The 27519-nt window shown below is 36.2% G+C and overlaps 1 long non-coding RNA gene across 7 annotated transcripts in view; it reads right to left on the bottom strand.

The window, feature by feature from the left end:
- The window catches only part of LOC112923172 (uncharacterized), an 895045-nt gene that overhangs the window by 11557 nt on the left and 855969 nt on the right, over window positions 1-27519 (bottom strand). For 3 of the 7 annotated variants that reach the window (XR_011997185.1, XR_011997182.1, XR_011997188.1), the window contains 3 exons: window positions 23956-24059; window positions 20313-20416; window positions 5611-7610 (listed from right to left, as the gene is read on the bottom strand). This is a non-coding gene — a long non-coding RNA (uncharacterized lncRNA). Of the gene's footprint in view, window positions 1-5610; window positions 7611-20312; window positions 20417-23955; window positions 24060-25097; window positions 25299-27519 lie in introns of those variants that run through there. The other 4 variants (XR_011997186.1, XR_003235621.2, XR_011997187.1 and 1 more) reach the window with 3 other exon arrangements.

Raw genomic sequence — 27519 nt, 5'->3', positions numbered from 1 at the left:
ATTGTGTATGGCGATTTCAAGACTGCGTTACAGAGTGTGCCAATATCTGTGTGCATATTAGAGCACTCCAAATATCAATACCTATGGGGAAAATTATGACAAAGTCACAGCTTGAGTACATTAATGAAAATAAAACTTATCGAAGTAGGTGAACTAATAGGTCCATGTACCAAAGTTTACGGCCACAAGTCAGCTGTCACTGGGTAGGCTAAGGGAGACATAATATTCTAGTCATTTCTCTAGTGGAAAGAACATTAGCCTATTCTCTCCCTTAATTGATATTCTGCAACTGAATCAAGCACCGCTGATTGCTGACCAGCTCACACGTTCCCCATATGTCTCCAGATTGCTAAACTCAGAAATGTGAGACTCTGCATCCCTGAATTAGTTAGAGGACAGCTAAGCTCAGTAGTGACTGCTGGACTATGTGTTCCTATAAAGAACATATGAAAATCATGAGTTTGGGAAACTGTGTATTGGCACAATTTTCTCGAAACTTATTTGTGTCATATTTAGGACACGACTCAAGGATTCAAACTAATTTCACTGGGTAAACATTATCAAACAGTTTAAGTTTGCCAAACCAGGTGAAACATACTGTGCAAGAATTTTATTTTCTTCCTCTGTGTTTGTCCTCTGGCATACATTCCTGTACTTATTTGCTTCTGAATAGCGAAACCACATTATGGATATAGTTAGCAAAGATTAGCCTCAGATTAGAAAAGCTTACATATTTTAGGTATCAACCATCTATTAAAAATTGAGTTGTTAAGAGTGAAAAGCAGAATGCAGAATTTTCTGTCATCATGCTCAAGAGTCAAGAGCTAAAATTATAGCTTCTTTAACCACAAATATATGCTAATATTTTACATTCTGTTTTATTTTAGGAAAAACTATCAAATATAATACCAAAACACCCCCAAATACACATTACTAATTTGAGATATCAGTGCACATTCACACACGCGAGGTACTGGGTTCTTCTAAGAATATGCATCATTTCAACAACTACATAGTGCTGGGGCAGCTTTTATTCTCATTTTAGAGATTAAAAAGCAGAAAGGTGGAGGGAAGTCCCATATCTTTTTCATTGTCCCATAGCCCACCTATGGGAGAGCTAAGACTTGAACGCAGGCGGTCCAAACCGGAGCTCATCTTGACTCTGTTTCATTGATTCTTCCGGAACGTTAAATTAATCTTATAAATTAAATGTGTGATATGTTTCATTCATTTTCAATACCAAGAATGTTTATTAAAGTAGAAGATAAAAATCTTAAAAAAAGAAAAAAGAAGGGGAGGGGCACCTGGGTGGCTCAGTGGTTGAGCTTCTGTCTTCAGGTTGTGATCTCCAGGGTCCTCAGATTCAGTTCTGTATCGAACTCTCCACAGGGAGGCTGCTTCTCCCTCTGCCTATGTCTCTGCCTTTCTCTGTGTGTCTCCCATGAATAAATAAATAAAATCTTTAAAAGAAAAATAGCGTAGAAGAATAGGTACCATATGTTAAACTCTTAAATCCTTTAAAACGGACTGTTTCTAGGGGCGTTGTTATAACATTGAAAGATGACATGTATGCAAATGTTTTTAGTTAATTTAACAATAACGTTACACTCTTTTATTAACATGCTCTTTATTATTTTTTAAAAATGGAGAAGATTGAAGATTATTCATAGTGATTAGGAGTCTTATACTTCCTTATATGGTTAGTAAGTATAAATTATGGTGACCTGCTGAGGACTTGCAAGTATGTAAGATAGAATGGATCATGGTCTGACTACTGGTGAGATCTAGGCTTTTGCTGGAAATACTTCAAAAGTAAAGAATGTGGCTTTCCCATAGGGGTTATAACACCTCTTTGACTTAATCAGTTTGCTTTATGCTCTCGGAGAAAGAATTCTCTAGTTTCACTCATCTAGAGAAAATCACAATATTCTTGGTTTGCAGTCGGGAAGAAAATCACCATTTTCCTCGTGGGAAGCATTTGGTGAAAACTGCAAGTAATTTCTCAGCAAAATCTGATTTGTTAACGTAATCTTAAAATAAAGAGGAAAACCAAACAAGAGAACAAAAGAGATCTTATATAATTTGATAATCTCAGTACATAATCATGTACGACAGTAACTTCCCTTTCTCATTAAAATCGATGAGAAAGAGTGCCTAGCTTGAGGGTGTCGCCATAAAACAGAATGAATTGTTCTAAAATATTTTGGAGGAATTATGGTGAAAATTTTCAGGAGATACAAATTCCTTCACTTAATTTATTGTCTTGTGCTGTTCTCGAAATCATTCCATTCTCCCATGATGAGATAGGGGCCATGAGTCTTGCTCACTTGTTTTATACAGTAGCGTTTGAACAGAGCTATCACTTACTGCATGTTTGCTCTGTGTCTCAAGGAAATAAAGCAGAAAAATGAGTAATGCTTTATTACCACCAGAGCCTACTGAAAAGCAAATAATATGCTCAGGCCTAGAATGAAATCTTACTGAGTGTTGGTGAAGGAAAGGAAAGGAAAATGTAGAAAAAAAGATGGCTAGAATTTTATTAGGCAGCTGAAACAGAGTCAAAGGAAATGATTCAAAAGTGTTGCTTTAAATAAAATGTCCCTTGTATGCTCATCAATTAAACAATTAGCACATAATTCTGTCCTCTCCAGCAATGCTAATGTGAGGGATATGAATTCTTGGTCTACTGCTTTCTTCCTAATAAAGGCAGCCTCCAACTTACAGATGGGTTTGGGTTAGAAAAATTCATTTGTTAGATGGTCATATGGGACCGAAAATGCCCTTTCCCAAAGAATCAATGTTATAAATCGTTATTTAGTTTTAAGGCTGGTCCACATAAGCCTACTTAAAATACAGTGCTCCTCAGCTATACTGCTGTAAGTATTAGCCTGAAGTGTAAGATCTGAGATGGGGGTAACTCATTTTGAATTGGGAGAGAGAGGAGGAGCAAGAGACTCCCTTTTCTTGATTACAGGTAACTCAAGGGTATGGTGACCATGTGTTCTGCTTTAAAAAGTGGGGCACATGGCCCAGCAAAAACTTTTATCCTATGACAAAATGAAATTGGAAAATAAAAATTTTCCTCCCAGAATATTCTATAGATATATGGGGGCAACTTTGGGAATTGCTATTACCCCAGAAAATCCAGTAGATCTGGATTTCCTACACTAGTATTATTTGAAAAAGAGAAAGCTGGTGGGATTTGCTTTATTCTCTTTGACTTTGAAAGCCCAGCTGGAAGGTGGAAGTCCAGGAGTCTTGTTGCGATTGACCAGGAGAGAGAGAGTGACATTTGGGATAAAGTCAAGCCAGAGAGGCCAGACAGGACACCAATTTAAGATAGATATTAAGAAGTGGACTATCAAAATTTGGCTTATCGGTAGGAGAGAAAGGAAAGAGACAGGATGCCTGGGGGAGCTGAGTGAGAGTAGCTCTGGTGGTGGATTGAAGTTATCAGCAATGGAGGAAAACAAACCAATTAGCAGAGAAGATAAGCCTGCCCAAGGTGAATTCTTTCAAGTCAGTTGCTTTACACAGCTTCCTTTTTCTGCTTTGGACTTTACAGATTCTTTAAACAGCATTGAGATCCTTGAAAAGTAGACAAAGTTTAACTGGCAGAGGGACCATGACTGAAGGCACAGTGAATATTCCAACCTACGAATATTCCAACCACTATGCTAGATTGTTTTCCTTGCTTTTTCATTTGATCTTTGCAACTATCTTATGAGAGAGTAGTTGTCCTTCTATTATAAATGTGATAACACAAAATCAAAAGGTTAAATAACCTGCTCAAGATTGTGGTTATGCCAGTATTAAACTTACATTAAACTGATCCTTCTGACTAGTATTCTTTGTACTTATTTATTTTGTTAACTCGGGTGTCCATGAGCTGTGTCTTCAATGTAATTCAATTCAATTTATAAATTCAAAAAGTGTTCAATGATATGATATGCTAGATACTGTCTTGGATCCTAAGAGTAGAGAGAACAAGACTTTGCTCTGTCCTCAAAAAGTTCTGCCTAGTGAAGTATGCTTCTAGAAATTTGAAAGTAAAGAGACCTTTTCTGAGAAGAAGGACATAAGGAGAAAAGTGGATAACCTTGATCCTGTGACTAGAGGTGAGCAAGGCTTCTAGACGAATTACCCACAAACTCTTGCTGCACCACCAGTGGATGGGAAAACTGAAACTATCAATAACATCTTTAGAAAATACTAGGGTACAGGCAGTGCAACTTTGGTAGTGGTTATGTAATGTGGAAAAAAGAATGTTGATATTGAAACCAAAGAGACCTGGCCTTGAATTTCAGCTTAGCTAATGATTAGCAATGAGGCTTTGGGCCATTTAACTTCATGTGTAAAATGGATATAATGTTATAAGAATTAAATGTGGCCTAAGTAAATCAAAAGCCAAATTAGTGCCTGGTACATTATGAAAACTCAGTACATGTTAGCTATTATTATTATATTTAGTATTATTAGATACTGCTCACTCTAATTCTCCATGAAAAATGGGACAACATAGCCATAGCAGAAGCCCCAGCCTACCAGAAATATGAAGCCAAGCAGAGGATGGCAGACATAGCAGAAATGATGCCTTTGGAATAACTAATACCCGGTGTAGGGCATCACCTATGTGAAATGAGGTGTTTGGAAGTTGTGGCAGATTCCAGGAGAAACCACAGAAGTCAGTAAGAGTTAATGGTGCTTGTGTTCAAAGGACAGAGCAAAGGCAGAGGACAAAGGAAGGGGAAAGGGGAGAAGTCATATGGTGATTTATTCATGACTGTTTGAAAATTCATTCATTTATTCATTGACTCCCTCAACAAGTATATGTTGGACACCAGCTCTCTTCCAAGTGCTGTCCTCAGCTGTAGGTGTGAGGTGCTCAATAAAGTAATCAAGAATCCTGTAATCCTGTGTCTTCACAGAACTCACAATCTCATGGAAGTGAGGGAAACAATAAGTAAGTCAACTAGTTAATAGTCAAGATAGCAAGAGAAACCAAAGGGAGAAGGTGCCAGGGCAAGGAGTCTCTAAATTGGAATATATATGGGGATGGGGTGAAAAAAAAAACTTTATATGTAGTTTGAGTCTGTAAATTCCTTATATTTAATACAGGGAGTACAGCTGCTCCTGTGTCTGGAATGCACGGTAGATGATGCCTGGTGTCCTGAGGGAAAGGTGGATCTCTCTCTCTCTCTCTCCCTCTCCCCACTGCCCCCGAGTCTGTTTCATTTCTGCACTTACTGGTCTTCTATGATAGGTCTTGACACTTGGACCCTTTGTATGGTGTTCTTTTCAGCCACACTGATAAAAATGACTAAACTTATAATAAGAGTTGGCTAATATGTTTTCATATTTACAGAAAAGTCTGAAATATGTACATATGAGCACAGTGAGCCTCACCCTGAGTGCAAATTTTGTATTCTTTCTATAGGGCCTCTAGAGGAAGCATAGCATCATCATGTAATGAAATAAAATAAGTAATGAGGTAAGCAAAGGAAAACCAGACTTTAGGGTTTCTGTTTCAAAAATATTAAACAAGATTTTCAAAAATAATGAAGCATAGTCAATCACAGCGTTCTCAGCTACAAATTAAAATTAATATTATGTGGGGGGAAAGCAAAGTTTTATTTACTCAATAAGATAAATATCTTCAAGATATAAGCAGTTATATGACATAACAAATAGTATATCTAGAACATGTTACAGAAGACATAATATTTTAATTACATCACATTACTAATTTCACTTTTCTTCCACTCCAGAAATGAAAGCATTCATATTATCAATCTAAGCATTTGCTCAGCAGTTTACAATAGCTCAGAGACATCAACATCAGGTTTATAGGCATTTTCTTTCACATATTTTCTTCATTCATTCTTTCTCTTTTTTAAAAGTAGCTTATGAGGTTACGACATTATTAAAAAGAAAAAAATCATCCAAATAATGAATAATCAAACTAGTTTGGACATAAAGAGACAGTTTTAGTTCTAAACTTTATTAAATTTTTACATTTCTCTTCATTCTCCACATCTACTGGCATTAGGATATAGTACACGGTGCCGTGGTCAGGTGGTACAAAGCTGTATATATAGGTTCTCCGGCTTCCTATTCTTAAGTAATAATAGCATCTGGACTTAGCTGCTGCAAAATGGAATAGAAGTTTTTTACCTCTCTGATGACAGCTGCTCGAGGAGATAATCTGTTGTGCCATCTACGTGTTTAGGCTCTTTCCTCTGTAGTCAGTTAAATCTTTAGGAGAGTTTTCCAAAGTTTTTGAGTTTATAATTGTTTACATTTTTGAGCTATAACTATGAGCACCAACTCCTCAGCTTTGACTTTGGTGTCAGTTCTATATCTTACAGAATATATGCTGCAAATTTGCTTGTCTTCCTCTGAATTGACCTCCAATACAGTTGTCATCTTGGTTAGTCTTGGATCACTCAGTAAACCATATCTTACCTTATTAGTAATAGGGGAGGGTTAAGGATAAAATCCATTGCTTTTTGAATACATAGAACACATTAATGATCCTTTTCCTTTTGACATGCATTTAACCCCCACGAACATCACTGATTTAGTGATCAGAGACTGGAGATGGTCCCTAAGTAGCATTCCAGGGCCCTAGCAGACCTTCACGAGAACCTTGCTCCTGAACTCACTGGCCCAGACCAGAGCAATACTTTACATTAACTGGCAAGACAGGATCCTTCAAAACAAGGGCTGGAACTCAGCCAGTCTGCCAGTATAGAAGTGCTACGGCTCATCACAGCACAACCCTCTGAGGCTGTAGATGAGTGGAGAATGAATGACAGTCAGATCCCGAAGCCACTGCTGTACAGTGAACCGAGGAGGAGGCAGGCAAAGAAAATAGAAAATAGAAATGCTCTCACGTTTATTAGCTGCTGCAGTCCAAACACCTGGCTGGCGCAGGGGCCTACGGCATGCAGCAGTCAGAGACTGTTGGTCTTTTTAATACAACATCTGGGCAGTCAAGTCTCAGAAAACCTTGAAAATTAAGGAGTCATCTCTACATGTGGAAAGCGTTATTGTATATTGGTTTCTCCTTCAACGCTTCCACTTGGAGTGCACTCATGACCAGGAATGTCATCTTCAAATACAGAGGGTAATGGCAAGCTGTGACTTGGCTTTGGGGAAATTTGCTCATCTGTGAGATCTGGACTACCCAATATACATAAATAATGTCACTAGGTGAAATAATTCATTATTAGAAGTCCATCACTTCATACTTTTGCGGTTTTTACCTTAAATGAAGGACTTTGTGGGAACCAGAAGATTTCCAATGAAGGTTGTAACTAATTTTTAGAAAATATATTCACGTGGTGCTAAAAAGGGCTAGTAGGCTTTTGGTTCCAAATGTAAACAGCAGCCTACATCAACGAATGGATAGAACATCAAGATTGTGGCCATTATGGGACTTTAAAATTTTTATCTTGGCATATTTAAATGGAAGTCTTGAGGTTTGTATTTCATGTGAAATTTCTTCAGTCATCTTGAGGGGCTGTTACACACCTTCCAATCTTCGTGTAATTAAGGCAGTAGTTTTGTTGTCATCTTGTCACAACTCATGAGAAAAACTGTGAAAACTCAAAAGCATATGCAGTAGTAAGTCAGTATTAGACAGCTATATGGAATTTCACTTTGCATCTTGAGGCACTTCATCGCACTTGTGAATAGTCAGCTATTCCTTTCCATTACCCACCTTTTCCTCCCTAAATATTCTTTTTTTTTATTTTTTTAAAAGTTATTAAAAGACATCTTGTTCCACTTGATTCCAGGATATTCTGGGAACTCAGGTTTGTGAAATCCAGCAACAAAGTCATTTTAATTTTTCTATAATTCACTAAAATTAAGACTTTACTCTTTGGTTTTAATGGAATTCTGAATAATATATTACTATAAAATTAACTTAAGGCAGAGCTCACTCAAATGAATCTGTAAATATTTCATAATGTTGGCAATCATGCACTGCAAAACTGCTTTGTACTATTTAATAATGTTTTAGTAAAAAACAGTTTCTGCCACATGGACAGTGATAGCATGGAATTTAAAACAATAAATTATATACCCATATCTTTACTAGTTGATGAACCTTAGAGCCCTCCACACATTAGAAAATTTTTTCTTTGCTCCTATTACTTCTAAATACTGAAAACATGTTAGAAGTTTACTAACAGCTAAAAAAATAACCAAGAATTCATTACTAAACCAGGAGGTCCTTCAAGGAGAGTTCCAACAACTTGAATTTATTTAGCTTTATTATAACTTAAAGCAGAGATCTGTTATCAACATCACAGTTAACATAGCTGAAAACCAAAATTACAATTGGAAATGTTGGGATAAAAAAAAAAAGGAAATGTTGCTAGGCAGACAGTGATATGAAATTCCCAAGTAAAAGAGATCTCACAATGGCCTCACAAACATAAAATTGGGCATGATTGGTGGAGCACAATGGATTAGAAAGACTTGAGAACTAACCATGAGTCAGCAATGCCTGTAGGTAAATGATTATTGGTCTCGAAGATGTATAAATAAGGACAGCATCACAGACTACACGTATCCAAAACTGACTAAGCCTATCATTTTGCCTGTTTCGAACTCTATATTTTAATCAATTGACAAGGGCATACAGAAGACAAATGGAAATAGTAGAAGTGCTGAAAAATGCAAGGTAAAGCATAATGCAAAATGGGATTCCTTAGTCTGTATAAAAGAAGGGATGATAATTTTGAGTACATATGGTGATTTTGTGTGAATGGGAGAATGGAAATTAACTGACTGCCACCAGTTTGAAATCTAGAATATAATATATAGAAAATCATATACTGTCTATATAATATATGGTATAGAGAGACTAGAATATATAGGATATGTTTTGTAATAATTTGTAATATTTGTTCCCATTAGAGCAAACTTCTTAATTAAAAAAAATATACTCTGGGAACTTTGAGAAATTAAGAGGAGCACAGGAGATCACGTTATTTATTGTTTAGGCAGTGCATGAAAAGTTCTTCACTTATGAACCTTTTGGTTTGTTGAGGTTCTTAGAAGAGTCAGGACATTTGATGAACTTTAAATAATTTCCAAGCCATTTATCTCTATGACACTTGTAGCCAAAGTCTCAATGTTACTCATGTTTCAATCCACCTATTTTGAGATCTATAGGCCCACGTGCCTTTAACAAGCGAGAGGAAATAGTATAATGCCCTGTGAGGCACCTGATTGGGTTTCAGCATAATTATCTTGCTGTTTGTGCTTGCCTCCTCCTGCCTGCCATCTTCTATTCCCAACTTCCATTCCATATATAAAGCATCTATCATTCATGGCTTTGTGCTTGCTCAGCTTTGCAACAGTCAATGGTAATCTAGCTGCGACAACGAGCATCATGCTATAAGGAACAATGCTTTCCTCCTTTGTATCTTCTATTTTCTTTTTTTTATAATCTCCACATAAAGAAGGACAAATTCTTCCTAGTTATTGTCACTTGTTTGTTTCTTACCATTACAATGCTTTCAGGTTTCTCTGTGGAATATCTTCAATGCTTTTCCTCCTAGAGTCTGGAAGAATCAACCTCTGCCTCATATACGTTCTTCTGTGTCATTCATACCCGCCTAGAAATGGGACACACTCATTTTGGCCACTGGTGACAGAGGGGCTGACACCAGTGCTCACATGACTGAAATTCTTGAGAATATTGAGGTTAAGATTGTTGAAGATCTTAATCTTGTAATACAGGAGGCGGAAATTTCTACATTTGAAATTTTAGTTGACAAAAATGCATTTTAATGATTACTGTAATGTAAACAATTGCTAATTGAATTGTTTACAATCCCCCCCCTTTTTTTTTTTCTGCTATCAAATGTGACTCTCTCAGAAAATTTTAAGACTTTTAGCTTTTTTTTCCCCTGGTATGAATATTCCCATTTTATAAGGAAGTTACACTTCCTGTATGATCTCATGTATTATACTGGTCATAGACTCATTCAGATCTTTAGAATGACCTGAAGATTTAGGAATGCATCTACAAGGTTAAGAGAAAATTTAAAAATATCCTCTTGGATTTATTTTTCCTTTTTTTTTTTAACCAGTAAAACTCAACACTGGAATAAAGTAATGGTTTTAAATGGGTTTTATATAGTAGTACCTGAGCGGCTCAGTCAGTTAAATGTGTGACTCTTGATTTCAGCTCAGGAAGTTTTGATCTCAGGGTCATGAGTTCAAGCCCTGCATTGCGCTCCACACTGGGTGTGGAGCCCACTAAAATAAAAAATGAATAAAAATAAAATGAATTTCATTTAATTTTAAAAGCCACATTATCTTTTGAGTCTATTTTCTTTACTCAGTTTTATTTTGTATTTTCTTATTCTTATGACTCTTGGTCATCATTATCTTCATCATTATCTTTCATCATTATCTTTCATCATTATCTTCCTCCAACTCGAAATGATATCTATTTCTACTCCATATACAGTCAGTATTCACTTTGTTTAAAGATAAATGATCAATTTCAGGTTTTCAAATCCTACTCTTCAAATATTTTAGTGAAATAGTTCTAAAGAAAAAAAAACTGTAAAGGTCAAACTACTGAACCATTTTACTGCTTTCCTATACTTCCCACTTCAAAGGTTTTTCTATTTAAATCTTAGGTAAAACCATCTCTTGATTTTTTTTCACCAAAAAGCTTTTCTGTTGTCCATATAAGAAATGAAATTAGAAATGTTAATTTATATAATGCTGAGGAGAAAACTGTCATCAGATTTGCTTATTAGTTTGCTTTTATTTAGATTTAGCTTTCAAGATGTAAGAAACACTTTCTCTATTCCTCCTACATGAATATTTGTGAATTGGCTGGCACCAAGTAGCAGATTGTATTATAATGTATCATATTCATACCTCTAAGGCTTCTTTCATCATTAAAGGAGTCACTATCTTTAATTTTTGTAAGGAGTTTTAATTATTGGTGCTTATTTCATATTTTGATTAATTTTGGTTTTTAATTTCCACTACTTGTCATGCCATGTTTTGTCATGATCTTTCAGTTGGGTGCCATTCTAATGATTATTCCAAGGATTCATTTTCTCATTTATTATTACCTCAGTCCTTTTAGCTGCTTTCAGAGGGCTGATATCAACTTTCAAGGGTAAAGTGTGAAGAACAGATTGCCTTCACACATTGATAATTTTGAAGATTTACAAACAAATTTAAAAATAAGATTCCCATTAAAGTATTTAATAGAATTTGCTAAGATTTAAGTAGTATAATCCTTGAAATTTGCATTAACAAAGTCTTAAGAAACCATATGGTGTATATCAGTAGGTACTAATAATATCTATAACTCATTTCAATTTTAAGTGAGAATAATGTGAAAAAAATCACCAAAGCTCTTTTTAAAAATATTATAACATCATTTGGATCTGAAATGTTATTGACCTTTGGTTTTGAGTAGAGAAATTGTGCTATAAAAATTTTTGTCAGTAATTATATATGTGGCATTATAGCATAGTAAAATATAATTAGGATTTTAGAATTTAAAGAATTGGGTTTGAATCCCTACTCTGACTATTATTTCCATCACCTAACTGGCCTTGGAAAAATGATATAAACTGCATTTGCTTCAGTTTACATATCTAAAAAATGGGAATAACTACCTCTAGGAAGTTTGGATATCATCTTTAGAAAAAAGAATCCAAATTTAAAGTCTATATAAGAGCAACTCAGTGACTTAGATATGCCATCAAATTACATTTATACTATATATATTGACTTATTAATTAACATGTGTAGTAGTTTTATCACCAGAATACTCATTTATTTAGGCTGTTCCTTCACTGGTGGCAATTTTCCATGCTATTTCCTTTGGAAATAGGCTTTCTTCAGATGAGTCAGGTAGACTAAGAAGTAATTCAGTATGTTGGGATGCCCTAAACATGAGGTTCTATGCACAACACTGCTACAACATTTAACCCTAAAAATACAGGAATTTGGCAAATTTATGTTATCCTTATCAAAAATAAAAGAAGAAAAAAATCCATGCTAGATTTATAATTCTTTTTGCTGTAGTTTTGAGCATATGCCTAAGAGGACATTACTTGCATTTTTACTAGGGATCAATAAGACATGAGCCTTCCACTTAGAATTTCATGTTTCATAATTGGAATAATTTTCCCACCGATTATATTCTGTAAGCCTGTACATTTCCAAACTAGTTTGTCCTCCACTGTACACATGCTTCTCTTCTGGAACCACAGAACAGGGTCACAAACACGATCTGAACTCTGCATCAGCACTTTGTTTTACCACTCTATGTGAGTTGACACAGTAGGGGTGAAAATTATTCCTGGAAGCCATTCCTCGTCCTGAACGGCTAGCAATAATTTAGCTCCTCACACAAGTGATTGCTAACCACAAAAATAGATCACATGAACCCAAACCAACATACTTCCAACACAGCCTCCTCTTAGCCAGAGCTTAAAAAAGGCTTATAGGCATTCCAAGGCCACTCAGTTTAAAGGAAATTGCAATGAAGGAGTCAGTGTGGAAATGGACAGCAAACTTAAAAAAAAAAAAAAAAGGACCGTTTGAGTACTTAGATCCCTCCTAAGGCCTTAGGAAAGGAGAGGCAGTTAAGTGAGGGGCTGAAAGATGAAGCTTATTATTAGTTTTATGTTAAGTTTGCCTTTGAACTCTACCTACTGTAAAACAGGAGAAGCCTTAGGAAGCTAAAAGGGCAATAATTGGGCCAAGGAGAAACAGCATTGAGAAATGTATATGAGGTACACTTAGAAGGATTTGGTGAGCATCTGTAAGGAATGGAAGGAAGAAAGGGAGACCCCTAAGGGTCTGAGTTAGAAGCATTATGAGGAGCAGTAAGTTTTGACATGGATGTGGTAGGTTGGAAGGACATGATTAGAGATATTTTAGAACATGTTGGAAATGTAGAAATGTCTCTGGCATGGCCAAGTAGAGGTTTTTCATAACATTTATATTCAGTTCTGAAATTCGGTGGACCCGAGGGCTAGAGACTAGTGTTTGGATAACAGACATATATAGGTGGTAGTTAAGATCAAGAGAATGGGTGAGCCCCACCCTCAACACACACACACACACACACACACACACACACACACATGCATGCATGCACACACACACATAACTAAAGATAAGGTACAGAGTAAGGAGAACAATCAACTAGTGAGAAAACCCAAGAACACAAGGCTTTAAAATGGGAGCAGAGGAAACAGTTTGAAATCATGAAAAGGAAGATAAATTAGAATGAGGTAGGATGCATGGAATTCCTGGGAATAATGAGGCTCTAAAAAGAAAAAGCACTCCAAAGTGACAATCAAAGGTAGAAACGTTTCAAGTGAGTGGTGAGTCTGGCAGCAGAGGTAGTGTAGAAGGAAGAATAGAAGGAAGCTGGCAGAGAGAGGGTGTGGGAGGGACTTGGTGATTGTTAAAGAGAAATGCTGGGTTGATGAGAAGATTTTCTTTCTGGTAGAGTGGGAAAAACCTTGAGCATGTTCATAGAGTATAGACTAAACCTCAGCAGGGAAGGAGAGCTTTGAAATTCAGGAGTAAACAGACACTGTCCTACTAGGAAGCTTTCCCCAGCATTCTATCTACTTAATGCCCTCTTTCCTTCTACCTGCAGCATGGATGGAGCACCCCTTCTCTATGTACTCTTAGCTCTTTACATACTTGAGACTACGCAGTAGGTAATTACCTGTCAACACTTTCCACTAGAGAACTTTGGGCCTCATTTAGTTTGTCTTTAACTCCCTTTCACTTAGAGCAATGGTTATTCAAAAGAACCTCTATGTGTAGGAAGAGATGGAAAGACACAAGCTAGAGAACAAGAAGTAGTAACTGTCAAACAAGGGGACTCTTCCGGATACTTCGATATTAGAGTGAAATGATGAGGGTGGGCTTTAAATATCGAGTTGAGCTTACAGGGTTCAGACCATGATGTCACTTACAATGTTTGCAGAACTAGATGATTTTCACCTCCGGGCTGTTTGACTTTATTACAGAGGCACATTCCTAGCATATAGGGAGAATATACAGCAAGTGGTAGTGGTAAATTGGACCATCAATAAAAATGTGTTGAAATACTGAAACCTAGGAATATCTGAACAATTTTAACTCTCTGGGCCACTTTGTACCTGGAGCAATAACAATAACAATTTTTTAAATACTGTGTTTATTGTATAAACAAGGGCTACTTGTTTTGCCCTGGGCAGCTATTTCTTAGATTAAAATGTTGTTCACAAATTAGACAAGGTAAAAAACTGAGGATGATATTCTACTCATCATCAATACTTTAACCCCCCAAAAGAAAGAAGAAATAAATGCATGCCCTTTGATTGTGAATCAATAGTGTTATCTTCATTTGCAAAGGACAGCACATTAGAACATGTTGATTTAGAGTTTCTTATTTCTATTGAATAAACACACAGGTCGCTAATCATCAGCTACTAAATATATTTTCCAAAGGTGAACAAAAGAAGTGGGTAATTTGATGCTTCTTAATTAAGCTCACAACACAGGTTTTTTTTTTTTATACTCTTAAAAGCATTTGTTTATGAAAGCTAAATGAGTATAGATTTCTGATGGAAAGGTCCCCATCCCCCCAACACACATCAGCTGTGAGTGATTCTGGCTAGTAAATTATATGCTGTCCTCTACATTGCCTTGTAAATGACCTCAACCCTGACCTTGACACAGCAGTATTTCTAAGAGAATAATAATTTATTCTTCATGTTAGATAAACTAAGCCCATGACGGTTCTTAGCTGTAATTCTGTACTATTCACTGAGAAAGCTGGTCCTATATTTTCAGATAAATGATAGGTGGAGAGAGAGAGAAGGGGAAAAGAGAGAAACATGTAAAGAAATTTAAAGAATAGAAGCATGGACGTAAGGAGGGTGATGTGTCCAGGAGGTTGGGAGGGATAAATAGCTGTCTGAGTAGTCATCTAGGAAGTGTGGCTTCATATATATGACATTTTTCTAACTTCATCCACATTAATTTCGTGTTACTAGACTCTTTATCAGACTTCGGACCTGTTTCCCATATATAGGATTATAGATACAGATGACATAGATATAAGTATAATCTTTGAGGACTTTATAAGATTACAACAATGACTTACATTCATAGAATTTCTATACCTAAGATTAGCATACACTCAATGAGAATTTCACAATTATTATACTGACCCTTAAATATTCCCATAATCAGAGCTCACATTAGCCCATTTTAAAGCTTTGTTTATGTGTATGTAAACCCCTACATTAATGTTTTGTATTCTGAAAATTTCACCCGCACAGCGCCAGTCACTTAATTGCGCTAATTATTATTCACACATTAGCGCCTATTAGTCAGCATGGGTTTCTTTCTTTCTTTTTCTTTTTTTTCAAATGTTTTAGCCAGCATTCGGATTTCACTTACTTTGGCAGAAACAACTTGTTATGGTGGTTTTCAAAGTCTGGCAGCAAGCCTAAGAAGCGACCTATTTTCCTGTCCGAATTTCCTGTTCTCATCATCATTACAGACCTAAATAGATAATCTGTTAAACTCATTGAAACTTTATTGAAAAAAAATGGCAAAGTGAAACTTCAGTAGGTCTCCAAATCCTATTGTCAAAACAATAAGGAATGATCTTTTAGCAAATTGGGGTTCATTTGATTGTGTTTGATATGCAATTACTGGTAGGAAATTCGTCCTTGTTAACAATTATAGATTTTTTAAGTCAGCACTATTTTATAGAAATCTTTGAAAATAAAAATTTAAGCATACGTAGAAAATAAACATTTAAGACCTGCCTAAATTGAATCCCAAATGTGACATATATTAAGATGGGATATTGAAGTTAACAAGAGAATGAGATTACTCTAATTTAAGAATTTGGACACATATAGTAATAAGGAAGTTAAAGTTAATCTTAAATATTACACATAGCTTGTTGGGGATACTAACTTAAAAGCTGGCATTGATCAAGCAGCTATGGAATTAATCACTATTTATTGAACAATAATAAAGGTAATCTTTTTTCTAAACTCCATAAATTAAAATTTTTACTTTTGGTGGTTTGAAAAAAATAACTCATTTTATGGAATGAATTTCTAGAAGGAAACATTGGATTTGTAGGTAACAAAGGCAGTAACATGAACTATCACATTCTCCTACATGCTTAGCTTGATTGGCATTACATCTTAAAGAATCTCAGAGTTGGAGGGAACCTTAAAGGAAAAGTCAACAGAGAAGAAGAGGTGGAAGATTCATGAGCATCTCAGTTCAGAATGCTGTCACAAAGTGCCATAGACTGGGTGGCTAATAAAAAACAGAAATTTATTTCTCTCAGCTCTGGAGGCTGGAAGTCTGAGATCAGCATTCAGTATGCTAGCTGAGTTCTAGTGAGAGCCCTTTTCTAGGTGGTAGACTATCTTCTTTTCCTGGACTCCTCACATGGTGGAAAGAGGGCAGGAGGGCTCTTTGGGGTCGCTTTAAAAGAGCACTAATCCCATTCATGAGGACTCCACCCTCAAAGTCTAATTATGTCCCAAAGGCCTTACCTCCTAATACTATCACATGGGGGAGAGGATTTCAGCATATGAATTGGGTGTGGGGGAGTCATTAACACTCAGTCATTTGCACTGAAGAAGAAGAAGCCATTCCCTGACACTCTGTTCCCTCAATTATTTCCTTAGCCAATAGCTAAAAGTCAAAATCTATTTATAAGTCCCCACTTACTGGTCAACTGACTTTGCATTGCATCCTTAGCCCACAGTTCCTCAATTTACTCCATTGAAAATAAAATGTTAAGGCCATCTCTTCACCATACACTCAATTCCAGGACCCTTGTCCCCAGGGAGTCGGAGTTAGAGCAGTAGCATCCCAAAGTTTTAAGATGAAAATCTCTGGGCTCCTCTGGAAGCTGAGAGAACAGTGTGAAACAACCACTTCAGGAAATTTAGATGTTAACTGCCGCAGTACCGTCAGTATAATATGGGGGAAGTGAACCAGAAAAGTTAGGGAGTAAAAGCAGAATCAGAGATAAGGCAAACCAAGTGCTCAGAGTATTAGAGAACAATAAATAGAAACTCAAAGGAATGAACAAACTGGGAATCATTCCAATCTGCTGGGGTTCAATAAAAACAAGATCACAATACAGGGAGGGGTAAGGTCAAACCAGAGCCATTGCAAGAACTACAGATCCAAGAGGCTATGAGAGCCAATGAGTTGCCAAATAGTCCCTTTTGATGTAACACTGGAGGCTATTGCTGATCCTAAAGGACTGGACATTTTATAGATATGGAGAGTTTTTCTGGCTGTGTATTTCCCTGACATTTGGCTTGTCTTCTCTTAGGACTTGTGGTCATCCCACACTGGTTTCCCCCTTTTCCCTCACACTTCCAGCTCTAGAGATCCAGATTATGTGGTTATTCTGCAGTTCCTAGGGCAATGTTCTACAAAGTCCAAGTCCAAAATAAACAATTGAAATTAATTGAAATATAAATAGACCAAATGATAAATATTTCCACATCTCTGAGGCCGTGTTTCATTTCATGTCATGTTAGATTTGTCTTTGGCTATTTAATTCAATTGCTTGGGGTGTGATGGAAACGACACCAAGGTCACAAGTTCAATCCTTGTGTGAGCAGCTTGCTGAGCTCTATTTTATGGCCACAGAGCCCATTGGCCAGCTGTCTTGAAAATGCATGACACTGGCCACCAGAGGATGAGAAGAGATATGGGGGATCAGAGGAGCCTCATCACCTCTGATAACAATACAACTCAGAATGTTTGACTCATAATAAATTGGTCTTTTCACAGAGGGTCCTGTTGTTTCCTTCAGATATTCTATTTAAAACATTACGATACTAAATACAAACTTACAATACTTTTAGAAGTGTAGGAAAGAATGAGCTGCAGATAGAATTAGACAGCACATTGGAAAGAGCAGAAAAATTGACACTAGAAGCCCAAGGCTTGGGTTTTCTCTATGCCACTTGGGCCTAGGACAAGTTTTTAAATTGGTTTGAACTCTAATTTCACTATGTGTAAAAACTTAACTCATAGGATTGTGAGAATTGGGAGAAATAATATTAACATCACAACTAACTGCTTAGTAAATGTTAGGTGTTAGTAATAATTTAGAGTTGCAAGTAGACTGAAAAGAAAATGGCTTACCACATATAAGAGTAGTAGGGCTATAACAATCAAGAGTATTACAGCTATCAGAGATCACAGTTATATATCTGACCCTGAGTGTTACAGATAAGAATTAGAGAAGCTCAAGTTTAAGTGCTTTGCTTCGTAGTCACAGACTGACAGAGCTGAGACTAGAGCCTCCATCTCTATGTCCAATCTCATTGCTCCTTCATGCTTAGCAATAGGAGACAGTCTGAATCCCAATGAGGAATGTAAATTTAGACACTTTAGTAAATCCCCTACTGAACATGTAAAATACTGTAATTTAGTTACTTAATTCAGGCAATATTTATCCAGTGCTTACCAGATGACAAACACTGTCCCAGGTACTCAATATTTAGGATATGTCAAGATAAGTATAAAAGAGAAATACCAGATGATTTCATTCGTATGTGGAATTTAAGAAACAAAATAAATGAGCAAAGGGAAAACAAAAACAAAAACAAAACAAAACAAAAATGAGAGGCAAACCAAGAAAGAAACTCCTAACTATAAAGAACAAACTGATGGTTACCAGAGGGCAGGTGGGCAAAGGGATGGGTGAAATGGGTGATGGGTATTAAGAAGTACACCTGTTGTGGTGAGCACCAGGTGCTGTATGTAAGTGTCGAATCACTAAATTGTATACTCCAAACTAATACTATACTATATGTTAACTAACTGGAATTTAAATAAATTTTTTTTTTAAAAAGGTGAATGTGAAACAGGCCCTGTTCTTATAAAGACAAATCTCCTGAGAATGAACACCATGTAAACAAATGAATCCAATTCAGTGCAGTAAAAACCCAAAGGAAGTACCATATGTAAAAGAAATCCTGGAACTTACCAGAAGAGGCAACTGAACTACTGCCTCAAAAAAGCTATATTATGTTATGCCAGTATTATTAGATACTGACTGTCAAGTGTTTCCTTCTCTTACATTTGCCCTTACAAAATGCCTTTCGAAGAATACTTCAAGAAAAACTTGTATTCATCATTTAAGTAAGTATGATTGCTCTGCGGACATTTGGTAATAGAATGTGGACTTGAGATTCAAATAGAAAACAATATTAAATTTACTTTTGTGGCTTTTTGACACCCTGAATTGCTTAGTAATAGCAGAAATTCCTACCTCTAGGGATTTTCCAAAATTAATATCCAGATGCCTCATTGTGCATCTCTGAATAGGTTGTCCAGTGAAAAGTTATGAGACTATTTTTCTTCCCTATTTATATTATTCTCACTTTTGAAAGGGTATGTGTGGGGACTTACAACTATCTTTGCTCACAATGTGTGCTCCCCCTGCTAGTGAGACTTATTCTCCTGTAGTCACTTGTAATCAGAAATCTCCATTCAGGAAAACTGTCAGAATCATTATTCTATTTCATTTGTTTGGAGGAGCCAAAGGCTAGGCAATATTTTATTGGTCAAAGAATAACTTTGCTACATTGTCTCAACTTTAAAAGGTAGATTTAGAAAGTCATTGAGTATTTCCTCAACATCACCTTCTGTGTGCTACTTTTTTGTACTCTTAAGCCATGCTCTTTGTTGACTAGCCTTGACTGATTGGCACATTCTTTGATCAAACAAATTATCCCTTGATTAAAAATGAAAACTAACAAAAATAATTTGGTGGAGAACCTGTGTTCTCATGTTAAAACCCAGGAAGCAAGATTTTGTAATTTAATACCAAGATTACGATGAATTAATCTAATTTTTAAAAAGGATACATTTTAGATATATATTTTTTTAAAGAAAATAGAGCCCTTAACCTTGAATGAAAGTAATGTCCGAAGTAAAGGTGATGGTGCTAAAAAGATTCCTGTTTGGTTTTTAAGAAAAGAGTGAAGAGGGGGAAGGAAAAAATATTTTTCTTTATAGAACCAAAAAGATCTTCATTTTCAAATGGAAATAGCCCCCTCCTGCCAGAAGAAGAAGAAGAAGAAGAAGAAGAAGAAGAAGAAGAAGAAGAAGAAGAAGAAGAAGAAAGAAGAAAAAGAAACCATGTCTTCAATTCCTTTAACCAAATCAAGCAGGTATCGTGGTTTTGCAGCTTTACATTAGGTTAATGTAAAGGCTGTGTTCATTTCACTTACTGTATAATTAGGATTTGAGTCCAAATCCCAGAGTGCATATGACAGGGATTTTCTTAAGGCGACTATCTGCTCTTCTCAAAATGGTCTTCTTATTACTTGTGTTTCTAAAATCAGGAAAGTGAGTATAAACAAACAATAGATGACCTTTATGAGTAAAACATCTGAGCACAGAAAGATTAATCGACCTCCATCAGCCAGTCATTAAATCAAATAGGAGCTTTTCTTGTACTTTTAAACCTCCGATTTACAGTCAGGCCAATTGTGTAAAAAGGCTGGTAATACAGTGACGCCCAATGCCACTGGGCTTTAGAAAGCTGACAGTTCCTGTAAAATAGTCATTAAACAACCTCTAGAAGAGACTCATCAGCAGATGCCCCCAGGTGAAGGAGAGAGAAAGCTGAGAGAATGAAGGAGAATCTAACATCTTAGCATGACGGAATTAAGCAGAGCATATTATGCTGATTTCCAGAGCCAGCCCAGTGATTTAATTTTCAGAGCAGTTCCTTTGATTGTAGCAACCATTTTATGAAACATTAATAAAACTTTGTGTGTGCGTGTAACACACATCTCTTTTCCATTTCATTAAGAAAAAGGAGTCAACATATTTAAATTTGCTGACCATTAATTCTGTAAATGCCAAAAAAAATTTGCTGTTGTTGTTGTTGTTATTTTTGAAAAAGCGAAGAAGCAGAATGATATAGCTCCCATTGTATTATTCCCTAGTAAGCACAAAACAGGGAAAAAGAAATAAAGTACATAAAGTTATTACATGTAAGTCCATAGGATTTTACATTAAGACTCTGAGCTAAATCACTACTGTAATGTATAATCCAAATGTGATTTTTGTACCTCCCGTATAATGATGTCTACTGTGCATCCAAATTAATTGTTGTAGAATACACATTGCCCTGTATACTAAGTGTTTATCAAAGACTTCTAAGACAAATAAATATTTCTGGATCCAGATACCCAGTGGAAAGTTGTGTCTAATGATTTTTGTTATACATTTTAAGTAATAGAGATTCACAGATATGAATGTTTTAAAGAAGAAAGGGACCTTTAAATAATTAATACAGATGTGCCTTACTTTACAGAATAGGTATATTCCTGAAATATGCATCATAAAACTATTTTCCTTGCAAGTTAACTTATATTTTCTCATTTATTTCCATCATAAAACTAAAGATCCATTCTCACTGAAGTAATTTTTGGCTCAAAGACAATGATCACATTTAAGAATGAATCAACCCTTTTAAATCAGTGGTAAATTTTATATTCAAATCTAGTAATTATCCTTTGCCTGAGCTTTTTGTCACAATTCTCTCTTGTCTTTCATGACACAACCCTTATTATTTTAACTTTATTGTTAGATGCCTTGTATTCCCCACTCTACCTTATTTTTAAAGAAATCAGCATACAGAAATGATAAATAAACAAATCAGAATATTCTTGCAAAGTAACATATAAATATAAACAAGATTTTTGTTAATAAGTAGTTTTTTTTTAAAAAAGCCCGCACTGTCAGTCACAGCAAGAATATGAATAATGTCACAGCTAAAGCAGCTCTAGAGGACATAAGGGTCCCAGACCTGGGTTCACCACCAATGCTGCAGATGACTCACTACAGACCTGTCTGGGTCACTTAGCCTCTCTGGGACTTGGTTTCCTCATCCTTAAAATGCAAAGGCCACATAAACATTCCCCCCCACACCCCCATCATTATAGCTCTGGGGCCTGGTTAGTACTTTCTATGGTTCTTGACATCCTTATTAATAAAAATGATCTTGTTAAACTTTTGGTAGTCTTTCTTCATGGCAAGATAGATGCCACCAAAAAAACCATGGCCACTATTATATGCAAGAGAGCCATTTCGCAAATTCTGTGTGTGTGTGTGTGTGTGTGTGTGTGTGTGGTGTGTCCGTGTTTAATGGATATTACTAGTATATATAAAAGTCTGCAAAGGATTGTCAGAATTTGCTTCATTTCATTACACCAAACATGTTAATTAACTCTTTGAGTTCTATATTCTTACAAAATGAATAACCTGTTGGCAAAATCATAAAGGTTCACATTTAAGCCCATACCTTAGGCACTTGCTAATCACCAACTGCAGAATACCCATAAGATTAAGCATCACACATTCACGGAAGAAAGGAAATGGAAGTCAGTTGTTTAACTGACTTTCATCTGGGAGAGATTTTATTAAGAGCCTCTTTCCTATATGCCAAGATATGAATGCTTGAGTATAATTCAATTTTATACAAAAGAAAATTCCATTCAAATCTAAAGATAGAATATTTCTATTCCAAGTTACTTTCCACTGAATTACTGAGAAGAATTGAAAGATAGCAATCCAAAGTTCTAAATGTATGAAACAAGTCTTCAAACAGTTGAAAAATAACATTCGCAAATTCTTGGGGCCATGGATGACATTGGAATAAGGCCAATCGTTCAGCCAGTTAAAGTTCATTCCATGGTGTGTAGTGGGAATACGGGCATCTTGAACACACTGGTAACAAACTGGGTTGGTGTGTGTGGTCATTTTCCTGGGATTCTTTTAAAAGGGAAGCATAGCGAAGGACCCCCAAATGGCAGCCCCAAGGTACACAATCTACTGGGCTACACTTTTTTCAAAAGTTTAATCTCCATTGTTAGTCCTATGAAGAACAGCCCTGCCCTCTCTATTTTCTTACAGAGCTGCTTTTGATGGAAAACTTTGTGGATGTTTGTGATATTGCTCAGAGCCCATTGGCAGATGAGCATCTCTTGCTGTGGCCTCCATCATTATTTGCCTGTCTTGTCTATTAACGAGCACTATCATCCCATCGTGGGATGACAGCTGCAACACGTACTCAGGCGCAATAAACAGCTAAATGAGGCGCACAGCAATTTCACTTGTCACCAGCGCCCTCGGCACGACTGGCTGCACAGCTTGATGCATAAATTCATGAGGCTGTTGCATATGATGGAGTATGCTTGGCTGAAAGAGGTGATGGATAGCAGGGCAGCTAAAAATGGCCATCACCTTGACTCTGTCAGGACATTTTTTAAAACTACCCCATCAGCTTTCTTGTATTCAATGCACTATCATAGCACAGAAGACTCTAAGGTACTGATTTGATACTTTTCTTCAATAAAGACTTTTGGGGAGTTTTCTCTAAAAGGAGGTACCATGTACTGAGGTGGGTACATTTATTCATCATTAGCTCTGATGCTGCTAAATTAAGTTGTGTGTAAGAGTAGAATTTACTACTGCATAAAAAGCTCAGAAATTAATTTAAGTCTTAAATAATGTGGGCAAACAACGTGAGCTTTTGAAAATATTCCTGAATCATATGGTAGAGCAGTGGATTGGCTAGCATGAGATTTGAAGAACTTGAAAATATGGCATGAGAATATTCAAATGCATAGACTCCAGAGACAGAACTCGTGTACAACTCATTACAACATTGAATAATATTCCAAGGCACATCATTACAGCAGTGTTGGCAATGCATTTCCTAATTAATTTCCAAAACACAAGCAAGGACTAATACTTTATAAAAGTACCTCCATCAAAGAAGTGCTATATTGGGGACTTTAAAAATAACCAATGATACATGCATTCATTTTCCCAACAATGTCCCTTTAATGTCTTACTTACTCCAGTGTCTGAATTTAAGCCAGAACTCCAACCACAATACTCAGGGCCCTGGGTGTCTCATTGAACCGGGCTATACATCCTCCATCTATGTTAGTGGAAGTCATCTAAGGAAGACAAATATAAAGGCAACAAAATCAATGAGGCAGTTTCCTGCAAAGCTTTATGCATTAATCTCTATCACACAGAGATATATACGCACACCAGGATAAGGGAAGGAAGTCACTTGTTCTCTAATAAAAGAGAAAACCCTTGATAATAAGCAATTAATAAAGTTGTCATGATTAGTTATGCAACTATGAATCAACATGTGCAGTAAAAATGACCACTTTCTATAGATATAAAATATCTATGATTCAATCATAGTGAAAACAGTCATTAATATGGGTGGTTACGAATGATTCTTACAGCTACTTTGATTTCTTTCTTTCGTAATAAAGTAGGAACTCCTGAGCAACAGTTACTCTAACAATTTAGACACATATATGCTAGATCAAAGAGCAAGTTTATTAGCCATTACCATTTTTGTTCTTATCTTCCCATATTCATTCATATTTCTCAAACTCACAAGTCCCAAATCACCTCAATCTGGGAAATTATTTTGAAAAGAAAGCTGGAGAAAGGTACAATCTGTGGGAGTAAATTTTATTACAAATGTGAATCCAAAGTGCTGTACAAATGCTGAAGAGAAGTTTCCAAATACAGAGGAGGAAAATATTTTGAAATGGTTTGAGCGGTGGGGGCCTTTTAAAGAAGATAATTACATGGCATGATATCTGGTGATATCCTTAACATACTGCTCTAATAGGTAGTCACCTGACTAATTCCAGGACTAGGTGGATTTGATGTAGGTAAGGAGGCGTGGATGTTGGCCTTTGGTGGGGAGGGACAGATGAAGAGGAGAAACTTTGAAGGAGTTGGGAAGCTTAAGAAAATTCCCTATTAGTAAGACTGAAATTAGAAGGCACTGTGAACTAATAAGGATAAAGACAACAATATGTAATGTATACCGTCTTTAAGCCAAGCATTGCAAGACTGGGATGAGGACATGGTAAATGAGACATTACACTCATTTATAAGGACATGCTAAAAAAAAAAAACTCAATAATAAATGGCAATTTATCACAAAAAGGAGAATACTTAACATAGAAATTGATGTCAAATATTCATGATTGTATGAATCTTATTGTTGCATAGAAATTACTACAAACTTAGTGGCTTATACATCCATTTGTTATCTCACAGTTGCTGTGGGGCAGAAGTCTATGGTGGCAGGGCTGGGTCTGCGCAGGATCTTCCAAGGCTGAAGTGAAATTGTAGCTCATGGTTCTCTTCCAAGCTCATTCCTGTTAATAGCAGAATAGAGCTCTTTGTGGTTGTAGGACTGGGATCTACCTGTCATTGTTGTCTGTGCCTGTTGGTCACTTTTACTCCCTGTGCCTGCTCTCCTGTCCTTGCCTGTGGTGGCAAGTTGAATCCTTCCCATACTTCAAATCTCCCCTCCTTCTGTTTTCCTCTTTTGCCATCAGCCAGAAAAAGATATCTGCTTTTAAGGGTTTGTGTGATTGGGTCAGGTCCACCTAGATAATCTTCCTCTCTTAAGATCAACTGTGACATAACAACATAACAGAACAGAACAGAGCTAAGCATAACTATGAGAATGATAGCTCATCTGGCTTATAGGTTCTGGGGATTACAGCAGGAAATCTTTGGGGAGATATGTTAGACTCTGATTACTACAAAGATGAACAAAAGTATCAGAATATCAAAGATTGGATTTAACCCTGCACTTGCACAACTGACCTGACTCACTTCTTTACCTGAACTCAACCATGTTTCTGATCAAACTTTTTTTTTTTTTTACAAAAATAGCCAGCCAGCCTTTGAGTCCTAAATCACCAATTTGATTTTTTAATATTTAATTAAGATATTTATTGACTGATACAACCTCCCCTTTAATTGTGTACCCACAGTGACTGCCTCCATCACCCCATATGAGTCTCAGTCCTTGTGTTTCACCTCTACCTTCTCATTCTCCACAACCTCGTAGTGTGGCATGATGAGTACCTATCACTAATGGGGACACTCAGAGAAGAAAAGTAATTTACTAACGTTCATATAGGTCTTAAAAAACAGAGCTGGGCTCCTAATTTGGATTCATCTGACTCCAGAAACCATTCTGTTGTCAATTCATCATGAGGCTTACCAGGAAGGGTTGAAAGTGGAGGCTATGTCAGAGACTCAGAATTATGGACACAGAAGTCTTTTATCCAGCAGTCCCACACTATTGATTTAAATTATTAAAACTTTGCAAGCCTTGGGCTGAGATAATAAGATCTACCTTTTATAGTTTTTGGAAGGAGGGAGTAACAAGACTATACATTCTTGAAGTTCAAAGACATCTTCTTTGATGTTGTATATAACAAGCACACAATAATTTTATGAGTAATATTGAAGAAACGAGTGAGATAAAATAATATAAAAACTCTATGATCTATGAAGTACACACAAGTATGATATCCTTTCTGTAGAAACATTAGATGCTTTAGTTAGGGAAATATCCAATTCCTGAGATGTCTTATGGGGTTGGCTCCTATGATCAGTTTCCTCGATATAGTAGTTTACTAAGGCCTAGATTGTAATTTTAGACAAACACAATGGTCTCAAGTTGGTCTCCTGTGCTCTCTAAATTGGTGACACAAACTGAGCAATGTGGTGACTAGAACTGGTTGTGAAAAATTATAAACCTGGAAATCCCTCGATACAAATTAGCTCTTATTTATCAGAGTGCAGGTTCTGTTGCATGGCGGCTATTGGTTAGGAACCAACTACTGACCACCTAGTTCAATCAAGGAAAGAAAGAGGAAGAAAAGACAGAGAGAACAGGGAGAGAAAGACACAGAGTGGGAGAGAGAGAAGGAAGGAAGGAAGAAGGAAGAAAGGAAAGGAGGGAAGAGAGGGAGGGAGATGGGTTATCTTGGATAACCCAGATAATTAGATAACATGATATTCTGAAATTCTTAAACCAACTCCATAAATTAGACTTTAGAATCATTTGCATTTATTGAACAAATTTCTCAAGAACATTTTTATATTGATGAAGTATGTCTTCTTCTATTGGAAAAAAAAAAGGCAATCTAACCTAAATGAACATCAGCCAAAGCAGAGTGCAAAATGTTGGAGAGGAATCAGGAGCTCTGAGCACATTTTATACTCGACTGTCTTGGCTAGGGTAGGGCTCAACAGTAGTGTGCTCCAGATGATAGATTGGAGTTATACTTGGCTCTTTATGGATATGGCTGATATCTGGCTGTCCAGAAACCTTTTATTCCTCTGAATTGCCTTTAAATTTGAGAGAAAATGCAAATACCTATTTCTTTTTAGAGCAAGATTATTTCACTGCAATTCATTTTGAATACCCCTGTTATGCTTTCTTCTATTTGCTGTATTATCTAGTTATATATATATGTGTGTGTGTGTGTGTATATATATATATACATATATATAGCCATATATATATTTAAAATATGAAACAAATTATATTTACCTTGAACTTTTATTAATTGT

Source organism: Vulpes vulpes, chromosome 1, assembly GCF_048418805.1.
Source record: "Vulpes vulpes isolate BD-2025 chromosome 1, VulVul3, whole genome shotgun sequence".
NCBI lineage: Eukaryota > Metazoa > Chordata > Mammalia > Carnivora > Canidae > Vulpes > Vulpes vulpes.
Note: the sequence above shows the minus strand (reverse complement) of the source record. Positions and strands in the feature narration are given on the sequence as shown.